Source organism: Centruroides vittatus, unplaced genomic scaffold (genome assembly GCF_030686945.1).
Source record: "Centruroides vittatus isolate TY-2023 unplaced genomic scaffold, ASM3068694v2 contig_564, whole genome shotgun sequence".
NCBI classification, from domain to species: domain Eukaryota; kingdom Metazoa; phylum Arthropoda; class Arachnida; order Scorpiones; family Buthidae; genus Centruroides; species Centruroides vittatus.
The window spans coordinates 379,598-398,605 of NW_027122335.1; the positions used below are offsets into that span (position 1 = coordinate 379,598).

General features: G+C 29.5%; 1 protein-coding gene and 1 long non-coding RNA gene across 2 annotated transcripts in view; one reads left to right on the forward strand and one right to left on the reverse strand.

Moving 5' to 3' along the window:
* The window catches only part of twz (BTB/POZ domain-containing protein twz), a 25,771-nt gene extending 23,243 nt beyond the window's left edge, over nucleotides 1–2,528 (reverse strand). Inside the window, exon 1 of the mRNA XM_067274803.1 lies at nucleotides 2,441–2,528. The gene's annotated coding sequence lies outside the window, so the exon portion shown is untranslated. The remainder of the gene's footprint in view (nucleotides 1–2,440) is intronic.
* The window catches only part of LOC136978958 (uncharacterized), a 20,339-nt gene extending 1,851 nt beyond the window's left edge, over nucleotides 1–18,488 (forward strand). Inside the window, exons 2-3 of the long non-coding RNA XR_010881312.1 lie at nucleotides 13,639–13,762; nucleotides 18,407–18,488. This is a non-coding gene — a long non-coding RNA (uncharacterized lncRNA). The remainder of the gene's footprint in view (nucleotides 1–13,638; nucleotides 13,763–18,406) is intronic.
* The last annotated feature ends 520 nt before the right edge of the window (nucleotides 18,489–19,008 follow it).

Below are 19,008 nucleotides of genomic sequence, written 5' to 3' on the forward strand. Positions count from 1 at the left end.
TCATTTTTCTCAAAGTTTCCAATACTTACGCTAGCAGTGATAAATATTGATAAATATACATAAACTCCGGAGCCTGTCTACACGTCGGAGTCTTACAATATAAGGTTTTAAACTTATTTTATTTACGTATTTATAACATTTGCGAGTTTTTATTTGTGTTTATCTCGAATTTCGAAAATTTTTTCAAATATTTACAATAAAATTCAGTGAAATTTTAAAACATTTTGGTCGATTAATGATAAACGTCTTCTTTTATAAACTATGTATTTGTCGAATCACGTGGCGGCAATCTACCAATTTAGGCCCAGTTCGGATTCAATTTTGATATCTTCGCAATGTTCCGAGTTTAGCAATTGTATTAATCGATAGTATAACGGAAATGTTTCAGCAGCCGAGGAATTACGAGGAAAATTTGATTTTAATGCAGCTGCGACGTCCAAATCATCTATATCCAATTAATAATTCGAGTAATAAACACAAAAATCATCAATTTATTTAAAAAATTTTATGATTAGAGACGACGTTATGAATATTTATGATACGTCATCATGAATATTTAAAATTATTTATCAGAAATTCGTGTCGTGTTAGAATTTTTACTTGTTTTATACCTTCGAAAGCGCTAAAAAAGAATAAGAAAAATTATATAATTTCGCTTCGTAAATCCTCGTCTTTAACCGATATTTTCTATATTTTAAAGCCAACTATTCGCAATTTATTTATTTAAATAATTTAATTTCTAATGATTATTTTATATTCGATAAAATTTTAAAACGTTATAAAATATTCTCCTATTTTTAAAATATTTTGTTTAGAATATTGATTGAACGAATGACGGAATTTATCCCGTTTCGGTAAATATTTATGTATTTTCCCCCCTTTTTTTTCTTTTTTCCTTTGTAATAATCGTGCTTTATAAATTCGATCATTCGCATAACCTTAGGCAAATCATAGCCTAAAATAAATAATTAATGCCTTATTTATGGATTGTTTATATTTTTATAAAATCAAATATCTTTGTCTGAACTATTGATAATTTTACCATAAAGAAATATGGTTTTCAATACATGTTTAATGATATGTCCGTTCGGAAGTATTTTCTATCAGTGTTGTTTTCAAATCTTTTATGCCCCGGGCTAAATCTTTTGCCAACAGTTTAGCTACTATACATTACTAAGGATTGTAAAATCCGGTGGCAAGGTATCGAAAAGTACGGAAGACGAATCTGATGGGAAAATTTCTAAAAGTTGTAAACAGCCGAATAGATTCTTTGTCACTCATGCAAATGAATATTATTTTAAATATAATTTTAAGCCTTGAGGTTAGGGACAGTGATATATTTAACGCTTTCCTTCTCCTGTTTGGAAGTTAGTGCGTGAGGAGGGAGAGAGTATATTTGTACAGCATCCGAGTCGTGTTCCTCCATTAGATTCGACTTTACTTTGTTGGATGGCGACAAGCAGCTGTTTAAATTACAACTAGTTCTGGCAGATAAATTTTACGTGTTCAAAAGACCGGTTCCCTAAACATTATGTAGGACATAAGAGAGAGAGTTTTCACGGCGTCACTTCTAGTTGTTTGCAATTTAGGACTTAATTACTGTTTGCGTATGACATAATTTCGTTTTCAAAGATGTATAATGAATAGGATCTAATACGTATTTGCAGGCACTTTGATAACCATTCAGTTTTCGATTATGATTCCCTCCCCCTTCTCTCTTTATGACGTCTTCATTCGCGTGTTTTTTGACATCGGGGAATTACAACTTGTGAGTCACAAATGTAGGAAGGAAACAAGGCGAACTACCTTAAATACTGTCATTTAAACAAATAAATAATCTAATAAAACGTGGCCAGTAGGACTAGACTGGAGTTTCCAGTTCTTTAAAAGGTGACTATAATATTTATTTTTGGAGAAAACCGAAACGTTTGACTGGTTTACTTCTACAGTTATGTGTATCATAGGTAGGTTACTAATAAGTATTTTCTGTCTGACGATGATTACCATTTATTAAATGATGTTAATGTGGATAATTGTAAAGAAAGAGTTCAACCAATCGTTAACGTTATTTGAATAGTACAATGCTTTCATCTTTACGTTTCGAACCTATCGAGTGTCTTTGTTCTTGTTTTAATTAGTGTGAACGATACTTTGAGCACAGGCCGTAAACAGAAACAATTTCATTACTGTCAAAGAATAGTTTCCAGATGCTACAAAAGGTACCATAAATTACCAAAATCGTGCTGTTTCCAGTTCCCTAAATTTTTTTACAGCATCCAGATTTCCATATGTTAACCTATTTCAGATGGTTTAGTAATTAAATACGAGGTGGCTCGTACTAAAAATACCACTATTAAATACATTTAAATTTATTGTTTACACGTAACGAACAAGAAGAAAAAAAAATTCAATATGATATATTTAAAGTTAATTTACTTACTTAATGGATAACTCCTATCAAACTTGTTAAAGATATAAAGTAGTGTTGCAGTCGACTGGTATTTGATATGTGAGACATATTGACAGTGTATATATATAAGGACACGTGCGTAACAGACATAATCTAGTGTAACGATCGCATCTGTCAATATATCGTCACGATTTTCGTGGTTATCTTCAATGGATAGAAATCTGTTTGTGTGGTATAAAATTTCCTACCAATACCCTTTACGACAGAAACTGGAGCCAGAAAGACTGACTGGGAGGGGATTGTGTTTATAAAATATATAAAAAGTTCAAACTGTAAGCTACTGTTAGCGATAAAGAAAAGGATGTTTTGTCGTGTTATTTCATTATTATTATAGGGTTCATACTACAGTTTATTTAAGAAAAATACGTGTTGCGTATTTCGTAAAAATAATGCTAGTTCCTCAACATGCTAATTTATTTTTTTTGTAGAACTGTCATACGATTTCGGTATCAAGAGGGCCAAGATGATCATTCCATATTTAACAATCAATAATTCCTTTATAAATAATGGATATTACGCTCCGGTTGCTATTTTTAAAAATTTCTTATTATCCAAATTAGGTTTTCTGCTTCTTTGATTAAAATATTTTAAAAGTAAGCTAAATATTTATTATTGTTTTCATTGAGCCAGTATGACAGTTAACGTTGACAGTGTAATATTTCTCTTGTAATGTCGTTAGTATGTGTACCATCAACGTGGGTGGAGTCTTCTACTTGTCTTAAATTTCTTTCTTTCTCCTCTTTTTGTCCTGGACTTTTGTTGAAAACCGTGATTTGACTCAATTCTGGGTTAATTGAAAAGAAATGAGAACAGGGATCTGAGACCATCTTTCTTTATAGTTCATGTTCTATTCCTATGTAACTAATTGTTTAATAGGAGGAGGAAATTATTTAAAAGGTTATTTTGTTTGCATTTGGGCGTTGCTACCATACTCTATTATATATCTTATACCAAATAAATTTATTATAAACTGCAATATCTGTTGAATCTATTAAAATAAATTAATGATGTTTCGAATTGCTTTATTTTTTTCATTAATTATCCTTCATGAATTTTGACAAATACTCGTTTGACTTTTACTTTTTCTTATTGTTAAAATCCTATATGTTAATATAGTCCATTGTCATAGTTTTTATTGAGGTGCGAGTCATCGTTCCTGGTTGGAATGGTAGGACACACCTGACACCTGGAAACTGTCAACATAGATAGATGCTTGACGCATAACTTTACTCGAATGTGTAGGTTTTTACTGCTTTATTTAATTTTTACCAATTTTGTTATCTCTTACTGAAGTCAATTCAATTGAATTATAAACTGTTTATCGTATTTCATTTACTGTTAATAAAAGGAGAGGTAATAAATCATATAAAATTTGTTACAAATTTATATAGAACATAAACTAGGATTACTTAAGATATGTTATTAAAGTATGTCAGCCGTCAATCACTTTACATTATTCTAATTAATAAATCTTATATTGTCTTAAAGGAAACTAATGAGACGTAAACTAATCACGTTTTTAAACATTATTATTTTGAATTTATCCAGCGAGTCCGTTACTTTTTTTTAAAATTAATTAATCAGGAAGTTATAAATAGTTAAATAAACTTATAAACTTACGGATATTAGAGCCGAAAGAATCTAATTATGATGGATAATTGGCATATTTTTGTTTCTAACTCGTGCACTTGGAGCAGTTAAACAGATATTTTCGTCTCGAAAACCGAAACAAATTAAACTAAATTAATTAGTTTGCACGTAATAAATTCACAGATACTTTTATGTAGGTGTTACTCTTAGTATTTGGCACTTTATCAACAGAAATTTTGTCGCGTAATTTCGTAAATTGTCATAAAAAGTTACCGAGGACGGTCGGGTGTGGTTAAGCTATCACGATGTCACGATTTCGTCACGAACACAACCGAAGAAACAATGCAATTTATGACGTTATTCCGGAGCAGAGAAGTGCTTCGGATCGGTTGAGCATTTTATAAAGTGTGAAGGACGGCGACAACACCCTTAAAAATGGTCAACCGATCTATCATTGCAACTAGTTATTTATTACAAGAAACTTGAGGGCGGTGGCATGTTGTTACAATAGTTTACTTGTCTGAACTGTCATATAAGTTGTTGTTGGGGATAGATTGTGGTCAGATCGCCTTACAAGGATGTTGCGTAAATTGTATGCAATTAAAGAAGTTTGTATCTTACCTTCTCTCCTCAACTGTTTAATATGTTAAATTCTTATACGATTTGAAAGCGAAACGATTGAAGTTTTCTATCCTTTAAAAATTTTTATATAATTATAAATTAATTACAAAAAGATTTCATTTTTTAACAAAGTTTTTATATTGTTATTAATTTTAATTAGGTTTCTGTAAGACGGAATTTCAGATTTTTGCTTTAGCCTAGATTCCTCTAGAAATATGGGGAAATAGGATAATTCCTAAGCTGTTTGACTACTGTATAACCTGCATGATAAAATTCGCTAAATAATTTCTTCTTTTACTGAAATCGAAAAGTAGGAAACATCCATTGAAACAATCAATTTTTTTTTTTAAATTCTGAAATTTAACTGCAAATATATGCATTATATGGAGAAGAAATAGGGAATATATGCATTATATGGAGAAGAAATGGGAATATATGTATTACATGGAGAAGAAATAGGGAATATATGCATTATGTGCAGAATAAATAGGGAATATATGCATTATATGGAGAAGAGATAGGGAATATATGCATTATATGGAGAAGAAATAGGGAATATATGCATTATGTGCAGAAGAAATAGGGAATATATGCATTATATGGAGAAGAAATGGGGAATATATGTATTACATGGAGAAGAAATAGGGAATATATGCATTATGTGCAGAATAAATAGGGAATATATGCATTATATGGAGAAGAGATAGGGAATATATGCATTATATGGAGAAGAAATAGGGAATATATGCATTATGTGCAGAAGAAATAGGGAATATATGCATTATATGGAGAAGAAATGGGGAATATATGTATTACATGGAGAAGAAATAGGGAATATATGCATTATGTGCAGAATAAATAGGGAATATATGCATTATATGGAGAAGAGATAGGGAATATATGCATTATATGGAGAAGAAATAGGGAATATATGCATTATATGGAGAAGAAATAGGGAATATATGCATTATATGGAGAAGAAATAGGGAATATATGCATTATATGGAGAAGAAATGAGGAATATATGTATTACATGGAGAAGAAATAGGGAATATATGCATTATATGGAGAAGAAATGGGGAATATATGTATTACATGGAGAAGAAATAGGGAATATATGCATTATGTGCAGAAGAAATAGCGAATATATGCATTATATGGAGAAGAAATGGGGAATATATGTATTACATGGAGAAGAAATAGGGAATATATGCATTATGTGCAGAATAAATAGGGAATATATGCATTATATGGAGAAGAAATGGGAATATATGCATTATATGAAGAAGAAATGGGGAATATATGTATTACATGGAGAAGAAATAGGGAATATATGCATTATGTGCAGAATAAATAGGGAATATATGCATTATATGGAGAAGAAATGGGGAATATATGTATTATATGAAGAAGAAATAGGGAATATATGCATTATATGGAGAAGAAATAGGGAATATATGCATTATATGGAGAAGAAATAGGGAATATATGCATTATATGGAGAAGAAATGGGAATATATGTATTACATGGAGAAGAAATAGGGAATATATGCATTATATGGAGAAGAAATGGGGAATATATGTATTACATGGAGAAGAAATAGGGAATATATGCATTATGTGCAGAAGAAATAGGGAATATATGCATTATATGGAGAAGAAATGGGGAATATATGCATTATATGGAGAAGAAATAGGGAATATATGCATTATATGGAGAAGAGATAGGGAATATATGCATTATATGGAGAAGAGATAGGGAATATATGCATTATATGGAGAAGAAATAGGGAATATATGCATTATATGGAGAAGAGATAGGGAATATATGCATTATATGGAGAAGAGATAGGGAATATATGCATTATATGGAGAAGAAATAGGGAATATATGCGTTAATAGTGTATACATGCATGCATATAGGCTATACAACAGCAAATAATGAAAAAATATATACGTTTGATTACAGACACAAATTGAACTAATGGAGAATATCAACTAAATATGAGTAATTTAATTTTAGCAATTAAGAGGAAAAAATTAAGTTACTTAAATAATAAAATTATAAACCCAAAATTTAGTTTTATACTTCTACTATTATCTAATTTTGATACGATTCTAGATGCGATCCATAGTAAATCGAATACACGAAAAAATTAACTTTTTACGTTGTGTTTCTCAGCATACAAATCTACATAATACTACTAAAGCATTAGACAAGCGAATCCTTATTGATAAGATTGATACATGAAATGAATTTTAATTTCGTAAAATAAAAAAATAAAAATAAAAATAAATTCTGCATCCTGAAAGATTTAAGAGCTTTCAAGCTCTTTATTATTACACTTAACATTTTTATCTCATTTAAACGATTAAAATAAACTAATGATAATTAACTTTCTCTGTCTTTTATTACCATTAAACTTATAATTTTACGCTTACATTATGAAACACGCAATGGAAACTTTAAGAAAGTTTTTTTATACAAGATTATCCTGGAAATTAAATAAATTATCTGATTGAAACATTCAAATTTAATTCAGAAACTAATTATTACATTCTTAAAATTGTTAAACATGAAAGTGCCACTAGATTAAGCAGTTTCAAGATGAAAATTATCCACGTTGCCCATCTCACTCTTATAAAACGACTTTCTATTTGTTAAAAATTCGTAAAAAAAATTATTAAATAAAGAAAAATAGGCTACAAATTTGTATTTTACAATTAATTAACAATAATTTGAACTAATAAATAAACTCATAATTCTATTGTTATAACACACAGAGAACGGTGACAAACTTGAAGTTTTAATTATTTAATTTTTAATTAAAGCAATGAAAATACAAAAACGCTTCGATGAATGGTAGAAATGCTTATTTATTAGTCTAATTATATGTAAATTATATTTCATTATTTTAAAATTTAAATAAAGATTTTCTTATTTATTGAAGCCTACGTTATACACGCTACGCATATTTCATATAGTGGTAATTTTTCTAACGTTTAGCCAAGATGATGTGATGCTAACGATTATATAATTATTTAGAGAACGGGATGTTATTTACCATCAACACGTGTTATTTTTTTAATTAATTACTTCGTCGGGAGCCATTCGAAAAGCATATTTTCCTAAAGACCATTCGTTCGTGTACCTGCAACGTAGTACATAATAAATTTTCCTTTCTTTCTCTCCCACGCAAGCATCTTCTAAAACTGCACTTGGCGTTTCTGGTAGCGTACATACTCACTTTTCATAAGGGATTTTTTCATGAATAATGACTCTACTGACAGAAGCCATATTTTGAGTCTTCATCAATGCTACTGCCGCTTTCGTAACTTAGGCTGAATAATGTCTTCCTTTCTAAAGTAATGCACTAAAAGAAATAAGTTTCAATTTTTATACTTTTATTCATTCCATTTTTTTTTAAAAAAAAAGAAAAAGTTAACGCAGTTACTGCTTTCGAATTTCCAAATTTTTGACATTTCTGCTGAACTTTTTGACGTGTTGCTGAAATATTATCTACGAACAACTTGACATTTTTATTAATATGATGTTTTCTAATTATATTTACAATTCTAGATTTAATTCTGAAATATTTTTCTATTCAGTTTAAGTTGTATTTTCTAATAAATAATGCAGGGAGAGATGACATCTTTTTCTTATCGTGAATATTAAATGTGACATCGATGCTCAAAGGATCATACTAAACAAATGATTATTGTCGTTTTTTATTTAATAAAAATATAAAATAATATACAACGAATGATGCATTTTACTTAAAATTAATTAAAAACATCAACTTTTACGTAAAAAAAATTCGTTTTTTTTTCTATTCTCTCCAAGAGAACTGGCAATAAATGTATATCACAGCCTCGTATTCTTGTAAAAAAGTCGCTATTAAAAAGTATTAAAGATAAAAATTAATAATTTATATACTCTTTTATTCAATTATTACACAACTAAATTAATTATATATTGCCTATCGAAGTAGTAAAGCATTTAAATACCTTTTATTTACCATTTAGTGTTTGAAGAGGGAGGAAAATGTGCTAACCAAAAATGTAATTATTAAAATATCGTTTTAAATATCCTAAATAAATATATTTTAAAATATTTCGATAATTCTTATAACTAATTCATACAGATACAACATGATAAACATCTCTTCTGTAACTTTGACTGTGTATGATGGATTACTTTCAGAAGGATTGATAGCCGGGTCAACCAAGTTTATTCATAATAAACAGAGCTGAAATTCGTTTATTTTCGAAAATTTTACAACCTCTAACTTATTTATTTTCTATTATTTAACCACAAATATAATTATCTAAATTACAATTCTATAATAAATATATTATTTCCTTTATCTTATCTTTTTCTTATGCAAATTACTTGATTATAAAATTGCTCTACACAAATTTTATTAAGTTATTTCCATTTTTATCCTGTCCCTTAAAATTCTTGAATTGTTATTAGATTATTTATATATATATTTTTTTTTCTATCAAAATTTATTCATTATATTTTATACCTAAACACTTTCAAAAATTGATTTTACTGTAAGCAATATGTATTTCAAGCATAGCATAAGATTGAGGGAATATATTATATATAGGCCTATATATATATGTAGACCTAATAATTCTACAAAAAATAGATTATTTTTTTGAAAATAGGTTTAATAAGAACTAGTTTTTCTAAATTTTGGACAGCTGAAGGCTATTATTTGATCAAACTGCTTACCATATATTATAAAACCGCCAGAAAGATTATAGTATTTATATGTAAAATAAGAAGAACAAAACCAAAAATTATTATATTTAAAAAGGAATATTCTATCGTATCGATTCTATATAAAAATAATCATAAATATTGAATTTCTACTCTTTTTTTTTAGGGGATAATTTGATTTTTAGGCTAAGAATAACTTCCACACTGTAAAGTCTTATATACTGTACTGTACATTACATTATAAAAATTAAATTTTAAAAGAAAATATATACGTATTTCACTTATTTATTTTAATTTATATCAATATTGATACTACACAAAATAAATAAAAGAAAAAAAAATTATTAACTAGAGTTTACAACTATAATTATAGGAATTATGCAATATATAATAAAAATGATTTTTATGTGTATCTCGTATGATTAATTATGTTCATAAAGATTAATAGTTTCGATAATATGTATAGCTAATGTAATAATATGAAATTAACAGGTCTACTTCGTGGGCTAAGCAGATAACTTAATTAATATTGGGCTTACGAAAGAGCCAGAAGGCTCATCAATTAGAGTCTATAAAAATCTGGAGAATTAAAGGGTTTTATCATTATAAAGACATATCAAGATCTATTCAATCAGTTCATTTTGCTTGTATTAAGAAGTAATAAACAACATTATAATAACAGTACTCATTTATACTTATATACTTTAGTGAATTTTTATATAAATTATTTAGCAGTAATTTAATTTTTTAAACTCTTAAAAGTAAGGCAAATATCTTTAAAAATACCTTAAAAATTAAAATATGGCCTTGAAGAAAGATGGATGTTTGTTAGAGATAAATCAACAAGATAACAATTTGATAGCTGAAATAAAGTGAAATTTCGTGAGATAATCCAATATTAAATCACAGATTTGTAGAAATTTTATTTAAAATTCTTTTCATAAAAATATTTTAAAAAAATTAAAGCAGTTTAAAAGAATTTCACATCATTAAAATGGACTAAAATTAACATTCTTACAATAAAATATTATTATATAATTATATATTAAATATTAAATAATATAAAGCTAGGATTATAATAGTTAATATTCTTATACTCGGTATAATTTAATACAGAATAACTATAACTTTAACAAATATAAATTATTTAACGATCAAAAAAACGATTTCTTTAATCCTTAAAGAGTTATGTTTACGATTAAAATCGTTAATCGTAATTTTAGCGTAAATATATGAGAAAAATCTATGTTAATTTTCTAATATAATAATTTAAAATAATTTCTAATTGTTAATTAAATCATTTACGTATTTAAAAGCGATAAAATTTCAAGATAAAGCATGCCCCTTTATGAGGGCTTCTCTGCACAAAGATTATACTGCAGTAAAGCCGACATTACGCGGTGGAATAAATTTTATGCGCTCGAAGCGATGTTCATGTTAAAGTGTATTCATAAAACTTTTATCTAACGAAAAAAAAAATTTTTTTTTACTAATCTCATCATATTATCAAATAAATATAATTATTTAGTATTAAATTTATTCCATAGATATATATATATATATATATTTTTTTTAATATTTCGTTGTGTAATTTAATAATTGTTTACACTGTAAAGTAAACGTAAAGTTTATAAGATTATGTATTCAATATTATATTTATTATTTTAATTGAAACAATCAATTTTATATATTTTCCTAATGTTTTATGCGGTGTTTATTATTATTTTTTCTAATTAATTTAATGATAAAAATTAAATGTTTAACGTTAATTTAAGAAAGAATGGGATGAGATGAAAAGGTTAACATTTTTTGATTTACTTTATATTTTATGATAAGAGTAACCTGCTTGTGGAATTTAGATTTAAGCGGGAGATTTTGATGTTGTTTTGATAATGAATAAGAGGCCCAAGCAAGACTTTGCTTTAGATGAATAATTTTCATACAAGGAAACTCTCGACGTTATATCAACAACACCCAACACTCAAATTTAATGTATTATTTTTCAAGTTTTATAGCTCTTTTTTTTCTTCTTAATATATAATCGATTAATGGTTTATAATGGCGTAATAAATCATTAAATGCTCGATAAAAATTTTTCCAATATTTTTATTTATTTATTTTTTATTTGGGTTCCAATTTAAAGGATTATCTCTTTATATTAAGGTTTTAAAGAGGTAAGATTCGAGTTACGATATAGATAAAGTATAAATAATAATTCTTTAATATTTTCGGCATTAATTTCTGCATAAAAACATGACCTGAATGGGAGGGACTATTACCGCGAATTGAGGAAACGTGTTACGATGAAATAAAGATGATATATCTTGTTTAGACATCTAAATTATATTACACGCAAAAAATTACTATTACGCGAATAAGCTTTATAGAAAATTGCATATTTTAAAAGCCGTCAGACCAATTTTCAACCAGTACATTTATAGAATGCACAATTGCTTAACTCCTTTAGCCTGAGGCAAAATGGTCGCACCCACAGCCTTGTTCGGGATTCCTGGATAGGTGATAGTCTGCAAAACTAATGTTTGTCGAAGGTGAAGAGGACTGAGAGCCAAATAGCATATTTAAGAATGTAGAGTGGTTCCGTTTTAAGATTTCAGTCAGTCCTTATCGAGAGTACGTCATGACAGTTTTTTTTTTTTTTTTTTACTCCTCTTCAAAGGTCATTAAGTGGCGTCGCATTTATAAGTCACCTCCGATTGTACGATAACCCATATATGGTGTTGAAGGTTAACAAAAAGTAACAAATGAGTGAATTGTTATCTTCATTACACCGAATCGATGATAATAGAGATAAGAAAAGAAAGGTCACTACTCGCGGGTCGCGGAGTGTTCGGGTAATTAGCTTGACCCCTACACGTGCCCATTGTAAAGTTGGGACTATCCCCGTGAATGATTGGCCAATTGATACCACGTGGCAGGGGTTGACGACAGACGTTTCAGACGCACGCTCACACTTGTTGTTTTTCTTATTTTTCACTTAATATAGGAGCGATATAAACTTTATAAATAACGCGAAATTGCTGTTATTAGATTTAGTTTTTTTCCAAAATTTCTCTCACCAAACGAAAACACCGCATATAACCTAAATCGGAGTTAATTGATGAACTGTTTAATCTCACTAGGCAGAGCGTTATCCAGCAGCATTTTCGTGCCAGACCCTAGGATCTATGAAAATGGAGAGCAAAGTATATTAATCTTTCCATACGCTCTCAACTTATCCTTGTCGACCCGCAGAATTAACTTTAGGTTGTTGACACCTTGTTCGGGCAACTCATTCGATTAATTAACTGGGTACAACCCTTATCTAAAACCGAAGAAGGGGCTCGAATTGGGAAAATAAAATAGTTTAGACGGAATACCATAATCACATTACACCGTTATAACCATTTATTTTAATATATATATATATATATATTTAATTATTTGCATAACGTTCTACAAAACACAAACGTCATTCTGGCACAGAATAAGATTTACTATTATTTAGTGTCCCGTTCTACCGAATTTTTCGTGTTGTTTATGAATGATCATCTTTAGTTGTAGGTTTAGATTATTATTTAAAAGAAAAAACAGGTTAGTCAATGTAAAGAAAGTAGGCTAAACGTGAGTCATTATAGTTTCACCTGGGTACCATGGTCGCCCTTAAGTCACTTCGATGATTGGACATTACAGCGATTTTTAAATACCAGAAGTTTCATTTATAGCATTCGCGATTTCGATTGCCCCTGGTCGTGCAAACTTTTACAAGATTAGTTTGGCCTCGGGAAGAATCCTGCAACCTTTTTCCTATCTTATTTTTTCATTCCTAATTACCACAATTTCTAACGGTTGCTTTTATGATAATGGAAAGTTTTCACTTCTACAAATATAGCGCGCAGCATCTTCCTTATTTGTAAAAGTATATTTTATCTCAAATAAAGTAAATTGGTAACGTTCGATACTTTTAAACAGGCGAGAAGCGAGGGGGAAGGGAAAAATCAAATATTAAAATCTCCAAGACACAGAAATCGCCACCGTAATATTGAAATTTTTTAATAGATGAACGTCTTTTTATAATTCACAAAAAAAAATAATAATAATATCGATTAAATTTCGGATTTCTGAAAAATAAGAGAATATATATTAATCAAATTCTCCATTTTTAAATAGATTTAAGATCAATACTTTGAAAATAATTCGATTTTATTAATTTACTCTTGTCTTATAGGCCATAGAATTGTCAATATTGGATTGAAAACATCGTAATTACATCGGATCTACTGAACTTTCGGGAGATTGCCATAGGCTGTCCCTTATCTGATAAATGAATGAGTAAACAACTCGAATACTAAGTACGTAACGTATCTCTTTAGGTTTTTTAATCAGATAAATATAAAAACAAAACGAATATAAACCTGTATAAATATATGCCATATTAACATTTTTATACGATAACTATTGTGTACATAACTTATTTATATACAGATGTATCATTTATATGTTAAAATATTATGCAAATATATATATATATATATATATATTTCCTTCCGTAAGATTTTCATTAATAATTTACCATTCTCAACAATAAGTTCCACACACACACATTTGCTCCGTTTTTAAATTCCAGAAATAAGTGCATAATTTATTTATAGTTAATGTCTTTATTACTGTATTACATTTCAATCGGTAAGCTTAAAATAATAGTCGAAAATAAATGATTGGTATATAGAAAATTGCGAAGACGTTTGGAAATTCAATAAGCATTGTTCCTGTCAGAATTCGTTGTAAGCTTGGAGATTTTCACAATGTTAAATCGTTGTATTATTTCGTACGAGTTCGTGTGATTGCATCGCCATTTTATTTCGAAATTATGTGCAAAGGTTAAGAGAACATAATCGTGATTTTGCATAGGGCATATACTAGTTGGAAGTCATTAGCTAGAAGCGTCTTCCTATTCAATACAATACACGTTAATTACTGCATAAAATATAGACCTAAGTGGCTTTAATTGTTTTTTCCCCCGCCCCACACACTATTCTTTGTTTCATACAACAAAAGTAAAATAAAAACGACTCGAAAACTAAAAGACACCCTTTAGAATCGACTACGAATTGTAAATTATACAAGAATTTCGTATTGTTCCAAGAGAAATTTTTAGCCGAAAAGTAATATTACACAAACTAAACATTTGATTATGGAGTCGAATGCTTAAAATTTGACCTTCGGAGATTGGGTTGGCATCAATATAACATAAATAAAGCTGTTGTATAGTGCGACAGCTCGGAGACTGGCTGTCACCAATGCTTGCTTGGTGATTAATTTCGAGCGTGGTTCAAGCTGTGTAAGTACCACTTGTAGCTCCGTCATCGTGTTTGTCCCTGGGAGGCCTGGATTAACCACATTCGCCTTTCCTGAATTTTATCCCATCACTCTTGTAAAAAAAAACTTTTTAATTTTCGACTAAAAGCTAGTCTTATCTAGTTACCACTTTTTCTTTTCTTTTCCACAAACAAAGGGATGACATTTGACCTCGTAATCCTCCAGCATAGAATTTACGAAAAGGAATCCTGGAATGTAGACTATCTACTTTTATTTAAAATTATCTCGAAAATTAGTTTTACAATTTTTATATTATACAGTCCAGAATCCGTTTTTGAAGTTTCGCAAGAAAATAATATCCCTGTCGGATGGGAAATTTCACGTTTTTGCTACGGTCTGTGATATTGCGTGACAAGATCAGGATGTTTAGATGTTCAATTATGGGAATTTCCACACAAAATGTCCTCATAAAAACTTTATCTCACTTAAGACAAATTAGAAACATTTAAAAAGAAATAAAACAAAGTTAAATTTAGTACTTTGATAGGTGAAGACTTACACCTAAAAACAGGAAAAGATACAGTTTATATTCGTCCTAAAAATGATGAAAGATACGTATAATATATTAAATGAATGGTGCCTATTTATTTTCCTTTCGAGTGTAGTAAGCGAATAATATTTTCCACGTCGTAAAGTATGACATTATTTTAAAATAATTATTCGTAGTCTTCGTATGTTTTTTTGTGTGTACCAATTTTCCCAATATTAGTTGTTTAAGTTATCCTATAGTGTTTAACACGATGTAAGAATGTTGTTAGCTGTCAACTTGATGTGAGAATTTCGCGTTTTTGTCACGTTCTCTTAAATTGCGTGACTTGTGACCCCCGAGATAAAAATGGAGCGAAAAGAAATGAGATAAGAACATGTAGCGTGCAAGTTAGTCGAGATTGAAGATTCAGCGGACAAGGAGAGGTCCGGACAGGTAAGAGTAGGATGGGTAGGGTTAAATGTGGCCCACAGGTAACTAGTTCACGTCAGAAATGATGTTACATCCCCTAAGGGTTCGTGGGTTATCGGATGCAAACCCATTTTCTGGACTCCAATGTGGACAGTATGTTAAAGAAGAGTGAAGAAAGATAAAAGTCGCTGACATTTTGAAACCATTAAAGCTGTAAAATGGGCACGATTTACTCGACTAGTAAGTCTTATGCCTTGTTAGGGAATACACTCGGAAATTTTCATATTTTTTCTAAGAAAGATATAATCATCTGGTTAGGGCCGAAATAAAGTACCCATTTGATATTATCGCACTTCGCGTGTCTTGTGTAAAATGGCGAAATTATATCTGGTAAATATACATCCTGCTTTATGCAATTGAAATAATATACAAGTAAATTATAATTTACGCTTTGAATATTTAAACTATCAATATATCAAACAAGAATATCACGACGTTTTTAATAATATATCATCATTTGAACAAGTCTATTCAAAAATTTAAAGAGCAGAACACAACTTATAAATTAAAACATTCCTAACTGTCCTGCCTAAGGACGAACAACTGAATGTTACATGCTCTTCATTTTTGCTTATTTATATTTCTCGAAGCGGATTAAAACAAAAGTTATAACTTTGTCTTTTTAAAAATAAAGCATCCTTTGAACCCTGATTTATCCTTTAAAGCCTATTGCCAAACTGATCTAACTAATGATAATACGAAGACAGCTACCGGTTTTTCACTGTCATAGAATACAGTAGACTATATTCTATTATTTAATATTTATTAACCATCAAGAGTTTACATTCTATTAAGTCAAACTACGAAAGAGAAACAGTAAAAAAGGACTAAGAATCCTCAGAGATATAGTATTGACGCCATCTTGTCCACTTCAACTTGGAACCCCACTGGGAGCCTGATTACGGCAATATATTAAACAGACCTCATGTTACAAACTTGTCATTTGCTGGAGGTTTTCGTTACCACCCATAGTAACGAAGAAAAGTCGAGAGAATCGAATAACTTATTCATTCATCAGTTTAGTCAGTTGCAAGATGCAATCTTATCGCGTAAACTACCGAAATATTTGAAAGAATTACTTTATAAATGTAAGCTGCTACGTTTAACATCTATCGGAAGGGATAGAAAACTAGCTTCAAATATATGTCATTGACGATAATGTGCTGCCTCCTCTCAACAGAACCGAGAATATGGCGAGTTAGGTTAAGTGGTCTACTATCATCACGTCAGACCCTAAATTGTTCTTAGCGGTTCCATTGAATGCTGACAGTTATAATAAGCATGTGCCAAATCAATCAATGAACAACGTGCTGTTTATACTTAATACTTTGTCCAGAGGGTGGTCCAAGGTAGGTTAAAACATCCGGCTAGCTCCACCTGCCTTCGTCAAGTCCAAGTAGTTGACGTCACTTACAAGAAAATGATTGGCTAACAACTTTACACCATTCAATCGACTCGACTAATGAAACTTAATCGGGCTACTCTAACTCGAAATTTATAGATTTGCCAATATCTTTCACGTAAACACTTCGATATAAAAAAACTCTATAAACTGCCTTTCATCTCAACTTTCACGGGATGTTTTGCAAAATCCTACTTAATATTTCTATCATTTTTTATTAGCTTGTCCTCTTTATATTTAATGATATCAATCCGGTCACGATCCTGAAGTTTTCTTACCAATATTATCTATGTAATTAAAATATTTATTGTGTAATGAAAGCTAAATGGATTCATAAAATGGCGAAAGGCACTCAAATCAATGGAAAGTTTCAGGAAAAAGATCACGAAAATAGCAAATCCTTTAGGAAAACATTCGTGTACGATTTCTATTTTAAATTTACAATATTGTTTACAATTGAAATTTGTATTTTGAAAAGAATCTTAAATGGTCTATTTTTTCGAAAATCATCTTTTTCTTCCCCTCCTCCTCCTCCTCCTTCTCCTCGATATTTAATCTATCTATTATTAATTTAGTGAAATAATTACGCGCTACACTTATTTGTTTCACGTACTGACAGAATATTAAATGCCGGTTTTAACAGCACTTAAGTCATCCTAATTTTGCCTTTTTAATTTTAAATGGAACCAATATTGCGTAATGCAGTATCTATTTACGGCATAACTAAGATGCCTACAGGCACAGTCATTTCTGCAAGACTTGCTTCAGACAATGAGAACGAAGCTATTAAAGTCAACGACCAATACCTTTACCTCTAATGAAAGTATTCTAATAAATGATAGGTTTGTTAGTTATTTGCTGAAAAGAAGAAGTAAAAAAATAAAAAATAAAACTATTCTGTGCCATCGGAATGGAATACAACACAACTGACGCCATTTTAAAATGTCCTTTCCATAAACGTCAGTTCGATCATGATGAAAATAGCTACAGGCATTATTATATTCGTGCCTAAAGGATGTATTTATTAACTTTCTGAATTTCCGTAGGTTACAGAAAATACATTTAGTTGTTAGAATAACCGTATTATATTATAGAACAATTAAATTTATACGTCTTATGCATATACAATTGCAGCTCAGGACGTAGATATCATTCGAGTTTATTAAGATAAGAACGGTTAAAAACAGAGAATTCTATCGGTTTTTTTTAAATTCTACATTCTATAATTATATAATTTACTTATATTTTTGTTTCCAGCCGTAAAATTTTCTTTATTTTTAAGTGTAAAGCGACTCATGCGTATGCTATTCGGAACGGAAAGAATGCTAAAAAGAGTTATAAAAAATAAAATGTGGCGGCTTAAAACCGATTTTAAAGTGCTAAAAATACTAAAATGTTAATTAAAATTCATATATAAAGCCTTGTAATAAATTCTCCCTGATAAAAAGAAGAATTAATAAAAATCTGTTTATGTAATAAATGTTCTTTTTATAAAAAGCAATATAATGAGATTATAATAAAACAATTTAATTTTTTAAGAGATAATTGTCCAGGCGTGGACAAGCATCACACTATATCTAAATCAAGTCCGCACCCTAAATGTCATATAGGATTTGGTATTCTGACAGGTATAATATCCTGATATCCTATTGTTCTATCCTTAAAGCGATTATCAGTGGTTCCAGATTTTGGAATCATCAACCACTCCTACGTTATCGCAGGCTGACTAGCTGTCAGCCAAGTAATGTAGTCTACGTTTAATGGTAACTTAGCATATTCAAATTTCTTAAAGTCATTTTTATAAAAATATGGAAAGTTAAAGCCATGACTAAAAACTATGTTCGTCTTCTCCTCATAGC